Source organism: Habropoda laboriosa, unplaced genomic scaffold (genome assembly GCF_001263275.1).
Source record: "Habropoda laboriosa isolate 0110345459 unplaced genomic scaffold, ASM126327v1 scaffold64, whole genome shotgun sequence".
In the NCBI taxonomy this organism is placed as follows: Eukaryota; Metazoa; Arthropoda; class Insecta; order Hymenoptera; family Apidae; genus Habropoda; species Habropoda laboriosa.
Window position 1 is genome coordinate 855,031 of NW_017100183.1, and position 8,513 is coordinate 863,543.

Genomic DNA, 8,513 nt, shown 5'->3' on the forward strand with positions numbered 1-8,513 from the left:
ATGCCAGATTTGAATGATCCAAAGCCAGATTGGAATGATCCAAAGCCAGATTGGAATGACCCAATGCCATTTTGAATGACCCAATGCTAGATTTGAATGACCCAATGCCAGTTTGAATGATCCAAAGCCAGATTGGAATGACCCAATGCCACTTTGAATGACCCAATGCCACTATTTGAATGACCCAATGCCAGATTTGAATGACCCAATGCCAGATTTGAATGACCCAATGCCACTCTGAATGACCCAATGCCAGATTTGAATGACCCAATGCCAGATTTGAATGACCCAATGCCAGTTTGAATGACCCAATGCCAGTTTGAATGACCCAATGCCAGTTTGAATGACCCAATGCCAGTTTGAATGACCCAATGCCAGTTTGAATGACCCAATGCCAGTTTGAATGACCCAATGCCAGTTTGAATGACCCAATGCCAGTTTGAATGACCCAATGCCAGTTTGAATGACCCAATGCCAGTTTGAATGACCCAATGCCAGTTTGAATGACCCAATGCCAGTTTGAATGACCCAATGCCAGTTTGAATGACCCAATGCCAGATTTGAATGACCCAAAGCCACTGACCAAGACCCACCAGACTTAGGAAGCTGTGGAAGTGTCGCGCGAAATTGTGTACGGATCGCGATTTTTTTTCAATGTAGTTTAATTCGTTGAATTTTATTTAGTACCCGAACGCGCGAATTTTTATCATCTTCCACTTTATTATGTATTCCATTTTAGTTGGGACATTTATGAAAAATTGAAGAAAAAAGAAGCAAAACGCGAAAAAGGGACGAAGTTATTATTAAACGCGTCGCGACGTAATAAATTCTCGTATCGATCGAAAATATTGGGTGGGCATTCGTTACGAAAATTGACTCTAAATTGAATTAATAATTGGAGGGCGTGTGCACCGAGTAGTGCAGTAGAGTTCGGTTGTCTTCCGTCCATCCTTGGTAGTTCAGCTTCAAACATGCACATGCACACACATATATAACCAACCACCAAACCCTCAAAAAATTCACTCACAGTTCGCAGACAGGCAGCTGGGCTCTGCAATGTCGATTTCGTTGCATCCTTCCTTCCTTCCTTCCTCTCAGATGGTCATCCTTCCTCCAAGCGTTGATTTTCCAAGACTCACAAACTCACGAATTGTGAGTCACTGTGGAATGGACGACGCGAAAAGTACTTCGAAACGCGATTTATTTAGAGAGGGAGAAATCGCGAATTTATATTACTTGAAATTTGACTAAACTTCATAGAACGCGAGTGAAAAATTGAAAGAAGTATCAAATAAACGCGGTATATAAATTGAATAAAAAGAAAATTGGGAGGAAGTATCAGATTAACGCGGAAAAAGAATGAAATATAAATCGAACAAGGGACGAAGCTATTACAATATGCAATGACTCTAGTATTTATGAAAATTCAAAGATATATATTTGAAAAATCGATTATTTATTGCGAAACACTAGTAAGACGGTTTAATTGGGGACAGTTCAATAGACAATACAACTAACTACCCATATCGCCAGAAAAAAACCCATTTTGGTAACTCACCGTTCGCAGATTAGGCAGCTGGGCTCTGCAACGTGAATTTGGCATTGCCTCCCTCCTTCCTTCCTTCCTCTCAGATCGTCATCCTTCAGTCAATCATTCCAGTCCCAGTTCATTTTGTCGTAATACCGTGAAATAAATTATCTTGTACGTTTCCTCTCTTTACGTTAAATTTAAAGTTGGTACGGATTGAAAATCAAGTTGACCTGTGGTCATTTATCAAGAATAATCATAATAAAGCTGAAATTATTGTGTTAAGTAATTTTTTTAATACGAATTTGGAATTTATTCAACGTTTGCTTGTTACTACTTGTTACAGTATACTCTCTCGCAATGTAAATTTCAGTACATTAGGTTGAACTGCACAGAAAATGCACAGAACTGCAAATATAATTCATTTCACGATATTATGACAAACAAACGTTGAATACATTTTTCATTCGTGTAGGAAGAATTATTTAACACGATAAATTTAGCTGTACTATGGTTATTTTTAATCTACGACCACAGGTCAACCTGACTTTTAATCCCTGCAAAATTAATTTAACCACGAGTAAGTAACGAGAACGCTAAAACCTATGTTTCCATTGAAGAATATTGTAAAAACGTATAAATTGTCATATGCAATATTATAAGAAATTGTCGGAAGTATAAATTTATAACAAAATTGTGAAAACTGACAAATTATACCGTGTTACGGTAACGGAAATCTCCCGCGAAAACTTCCCGCGAAAATTTCCCGCCTGACCTAACCGACGATTTTGCTAATGACTTTGGGGAGAGGGTACCGCAGGTATATAAGGACCCGCCGATGTCCCGCGAAATCATTTACCCTTTATACTGGGCCCTAGACACTTCGCGGCGTATTTTGACCTGAAGGTTCTGAGATGTGAATAGAGTGGTCGGGGGCTACTAGCTAGTCTATGTCCACCCTGTACACACTCAGCCTTCTTGTAACACTTGTATACATTAGAATCAATTAGAATTTCTATTACTAATTATTAAACAAATTTTAACAATTACCGGCACTCGCTAGGCACGTAATATCAGACTTTAAATACTCGACTTCGAACTTCGGTTTAGTCATAATTCTATTAATGTTATAATAACGTATAATTTATTAATTTTCACAATTTTATTATTAATTTATACTTCCAAAAATTTGTTAAAACATTACATATTATTATTTATACATTTTTGCAAGTTTCTTTGACAAATAAGTACGTTTCAACGATCTTATTACTTTCTCGTTGTGAAATCAAGTTCGGAGGATTAAAAATCAGGTTGACCCTTGGTCGTAAATTTAAAATAGCCATAGTGAAGGTGAAATTATTATTTTAAATAAATGTTTCTATACGAATTAAGAATCTATTCAACGTTTGTTTGTTGCAATACCGTGAAATAAATTGTATTATATATTTTCTCAGTTTAGACTGAATTTAAAGTTCGTAAGGATTAGAAATCAGGTTGACCTGTGGTCGTAGATTAAAAATAGCCATAGTGAAGGTAAAATTATTACGTTAAATAATTGTTTTTATACGAATTAAATATTGATTCAACGTTTATTTGTTGCAATACCGTGAAATAAATTGTATTATATATTTTTTCTGTTTACACTAAATTTAAAGTTTTGTTTACATGTTATAACAATTAGAATGTTGACGTTTTGCCGTTTCACGGTTTTTCCTCTGTTAATTATGTGTTTATAAATCATTTCAAACTAAAGCAGCACCATGCCCACCCTTAATTAAACCGTCTCAGTAGTTTACCGTAATTAATAATCTATTTTCGGAATTTATACGAGAATTTTTGAATTTTAGTAAATACTAGAGTCAGTGCATCGCGTATTGAAATAATAGCTTCATCCCTAGTTCGTTTATTATTGAATATTTTTACGCGTTTAACTTATGCTTCTCCCCAATTCTCGTCGCGTATTTTATTCAAATTTTCTGATATTCTAGAATCGAAAAATATACGAATTCGCGTTTTTTCTTTCGATTCTCTCAATTTTTCAATTGCATTACGCATTATTGCAATAATTTCTATCGTTACATTTGTATGTATTCAACGTTTATTTGTTATAATATTGTGAAATGAATTATATTACACATTTTCTTTATTCACACTAAATTTAAAGATTATAACGATTAAAAATCAAGTTGACCTGTGGTCATTGATCAAGAATAATCATAGTGAAGCTGAAATTATTGTGTTAAATAATTGTTTTAACACGAATTAGGAATTTATTCAACGTTTGCTTGTTACAATACCATGAAATAAATTATATTATACGTTTTCTCCACCAAACTGGACAAAGTACAGTAAATTCTCTACAACAGTCAGTAAGTTTGGATTCTAATTTAGTTTGGATATCATTTATTTCATGGTAATGTACCAAGCAAACGTTGAATAAATTCCTAATTCGTATTAAAAAAATTATTTAACACAATAATTTCAGCTTTATTATGATTATTCTTGATAAATGACCACAGATCAACTTGATTTTTAATCGTACAGTACAAGTGTTGCTGTCACTAGTGGAATCGACCCTACATTTTACTGACACTTGCGGAATCGACCCTACATTTTTCTTTTTTTTTACGTGGATGTAGGTCGACCCTACATTTTACTGACACTTGTGGAATCGACCCTACATTATTTTTTTTTACGTGGAGGCGACCCTACATTTTTCTTTTTTTTTACGTGGATGTAGGTCGACCCTACATTTTACTGACACTTGTCGAATCGACCCTACATTTTACTGACAGTTGTGGAATCGATTTAACGTTAGATTGTTTCCTCGATATGGCCATGGTGGTCATCAGTGACTGGAGTGCCTCAAATGTTTAGAATAATTAAAATAAAATAAATGTTGTCAACTAAAAATTTTGAACGTCATAGCTAGCTAGACATTATTTTCAATTGAAAAAAGAAATGATAAAGCATAATACTATAATCCAATGCTTAACATGTATTTTCTTGTGGCCGCCTGACAGCAACCTGTAAGTCTGGCCCAACAGTGAACGTGTTAATAATTAAATGTTGTTCAAATTATATCGTGTTTGATCTCACCAACATGTTAAACAAAATTCCATTTGAAAATTAAAGAAATGATATTTTTCTATGATGATTTGTCGAGCCGTGAAATCTCGTAAAGGAAACCGACTGGTGTAGCGTTACACGTTTGACTGACTGCGAACGAGATAACATGGGCTCAGCAATGACGCAGACCTAGGCGTAGGACCATCTATACTGTCACTTGTAGAATCCAAACTTACTGACTCTTGTTGAGAATTTACGGTATTTCGTTGAGAAGAAAGGGTTGAAACTGTCGAGTGAAAGAAGTAGGGGGTGGCTGGTTCTTTCTCGCGCAAGCGGTCGTACGTTACGTTAGTTCGACGGTCGAATACACCGGTCGTTTCGTTACACATCTCGCAGTGGAGAAGCGAGAGAGGGAGAGAGCGAGAGAATGATTCGAAAAGGCTTTTAATTTAAAAGGGACAATGAGTTTGGTGGACTATGGCGTAAATGTAGAGCTCCATGGAACGATATTTTCAAAACTGACGACGCAAATGACTGCATATATCAGCGGGGAAGGAATTAACTCTCCTATATATTCATCGAATATCGTAATTTCCCGGAGAAATGAATAACATAAATCGCGGACGAATGTATAAATTTATCGCGATACATTTTCCACGTGTATTAAGGTGTAAAATTTCGTTCCTGACAAGAACAGCGTTCCATCGTTATCCCCGGGATATACCTTCCAGACTGAATGGATTATCGCTGGATATTAATGGCACCGGGGTCGCGCAAGATCTCCAACGATAATTCCAATTCGGTCTGTTTCATCTATTTCCCCTTACTTCTTCCGTCGCTTCTGATTCGATTTCGTTGCCCCGTGCCCGGGAACGCGCCACGCTGGGCAATTCATTAATTAAGGGTTGCTGGTCGATAAACTGATCGAGTCTACGAGACCAAAGTTATCGAGAGTCGAGTAGATTTAACTCTGTTACGATTTTCCACCGTCTCTACCTATCCACTGCTATCCATGGACTCGTTTCTCTCGTCATTTCCTTCCACCCGTCGTGATGCACTGCGAATTACGGAGGCGTCACGCTGAAAAATAACCCACCAACGGGTTAAAATTGTCCCTGTCGTTTGAGAAATCCGCGGAATAAAGTTGCGCAAATTGCAACCTACTAGCAGCCACAGTCGCTCGTAGTATCGCGCGACGAAGACAATGAGATTGCAAGGTGGTCGTTGGCATGTGTGTCTCCCGGTGTACGTTCCGTAGATTTCACGGTCTTGGTTCCGCTCTCGACCAGCCCGTATTTGTGCGTAGCCCTGGTATTACAGGGGAATTGCGTAAGAGCGAATTGCTCGTGTGCGTGAGCGCGTGTAATTCGATTTCAAGTTCATGGAGAGAGAAAGCGGGGTAAACGCTTGCCGCAACTCGTGATTCTGACTCGAGAAGCTAATTTCACCGATACGTATACGAGAACGTTCGCTCTTTTTAAGCATCACTCGACGTGTTTTATCTCTTTTAGTTCGTGTATATACACATACTTATGTATCCTACATAGAGTCTGGAGTCTGTTTGGCCTACAGAGAAGTCCTCCTTACGAGGAGACAATTCGACTTGGGACACTAGTTTTTCTACCGCTCTCGAGAAAAGGAAACGAGTATAGTCTGCGGTGAATATACAAGGATAAATTTTAACGATCCCCCCGATATTTTATCACGGTTGCTTGCATGGTATAACAAGTAGTTATATGGACCTGTGAGACCGGCATGATGCCGCTCGCCACAGGCTTCTCGCTGGAAATATACCATGGACTGCTATATTTCCTAGCGATGGGTGGTAAAGTTTCTTTTTTTCCCCAGCCGGTTTATGATATACGCTCAAATCCTAGCGTCTCCTCGCTTACCATTTTCACGATAAACTTCTCTCACTCCTTTGTCTGAGATTTATCACGACCTCACCGTGAAATTATTAATATTCTCGTTTATACGGATGCGTAACTGTTGTGAATTCTTTAGAAATTACCCCTACGAGCAACTTGGTTCGACGAAAATTCCTCAGCCACGTGAAATTGGAATGCAAATAGAAAAATATGCGGTACTAGTTTTATTCTACATTCTTCTCTGTGCCGATACACGACGGAACGCTGCTGAATAATAGTCACCCAGGAACCCGATTCTCCATCGACGATCTTGTCCCTCCTTGTTCCTTTCGCTGGAACTTGAATTTGCTGGACACACCGCAATACGTTGTGGTTCGAGTATGGAAGTGAACCGCCGACCCATCCTGACGCATAAGAATCTGTATGCATTTATTCAAGATCGAACCGCGGAAGACTGCGAGCGAACATAACGAGACGGTTTTCCGTAGTAGGCTGCATTTACATCGGTCGTGGTCACGGGACGTGTATACATATCGACGATATAATATATCCGTGAAAATCACGAAATTTTCGTTTCGTGAAAATATCGCGTGGCGCGCAGACAGCTCCGTTTCTTCGCGATGACTTGCATGCAACTCTCGGGTCTTCTAATTCTCGGGCGGAGCCTAATTAACGAGCGTAAGTAACGCGTGTAATTAAAGGAGGGGTAATACATTTGCCAGACGGCGGTATCGCAAAGAAACGACAGGAAAACTAGCTGGTGCCACCTCTTAATGGCCCCTCCTCTCGTGCCCTCTCTCGTGGGATACACGTTCGTTCTCGCGAGTGTGCGACCGTCACAGTACGTGAACACGCGTGCAGTATAGCGTCCTGGGGCTCGCTGTCGAGCTCTTGCCGGCGCATAACTTTGAATTTCCGGCTGCCTCGCGCTCTAACGAAATTCTATCCAACCGGTGCCTTCGGTATTTGCATCTTTATCCTATTCGATCGTGCAGCTCCACCCGCCGGTTGTCTATCTTTCGCCGTTCTACCCGCGTAAACTTTCGCTCTGACGGATGTAATTTCGGATAAAACAGATTCGACGGAAGATCGGGGCGCTGGCCGTAATCACCGCGTAATCGAACATTTCAGACGCCAGGGTGCATTAAATTGTGCATTTTAATGATGCACGCATGCACGAGGACAAAGGGTGCCTCGTCGGTGATGAATCTGTCGATTCTGTAGGCTGAAAATTGAGAGACTGCGATCGGGGGGAAAAAATTCCGATCCTCCCTCCCGATTCTGTCGGGTTCATTCGTTTCGGGTGGGACTGTCGCCTGACAAGTTTTAATTTATGACGGGCTCTACCGACGTGGCCGGGTATTAAAATCCATAATGAATGAGCAAAATTAATTACACGCGCGCGCACGCCCGCCTCGTGTCTAGTCACGTCGCAACATTGGAATAGATTTTTCGTCACGCCTCCCCGCCGCCGAGTTTCGTCGACTCATTTCCAGTGGATAACGTTCCCTTGGAGTACCGCGAATTAATCTTCTCATAAGCACGCAATCCTACTTTCCGTATTATCATTTTGTGCAGTTATCCGCCACGCAACCAGAAATATTTCCACCTTATTACCTGCTAACCCCGCTTATCCTACTGTTATTTTCGACTAACGTGCAGTTATCGGTAAATGGATATGGTTTATGGGCAGGAGTGGAACAAATGCAGGGTGAAACGTTGAAAAAGTAAAGGACGATTAAAACGAGACGCATTTTACCGTGAATATTTTTTTCTGCTCTCGCGGTTTAAATGCCCAAACCCGTGAAAGGTATTTAAAATGCTTTGATAAGAGAGGGAAGTCCAGGTGGTTAGCTAGTGGCAATCAGCAACGAAATAAACGTATCCGCGTTACATTCAATATATTCTTCGTATTTGTCACGCTTTGTGCATTGTTGCTGCGCGTGCCTCTTTTTTTTTTTCATGGCCCTCCCCTTCCCTTGGTCCCGCGTGGAAACAAAAGCTTGCCTCTTTATGCGTTAATAACGCGTTTTTCGGGTGACTAAAAT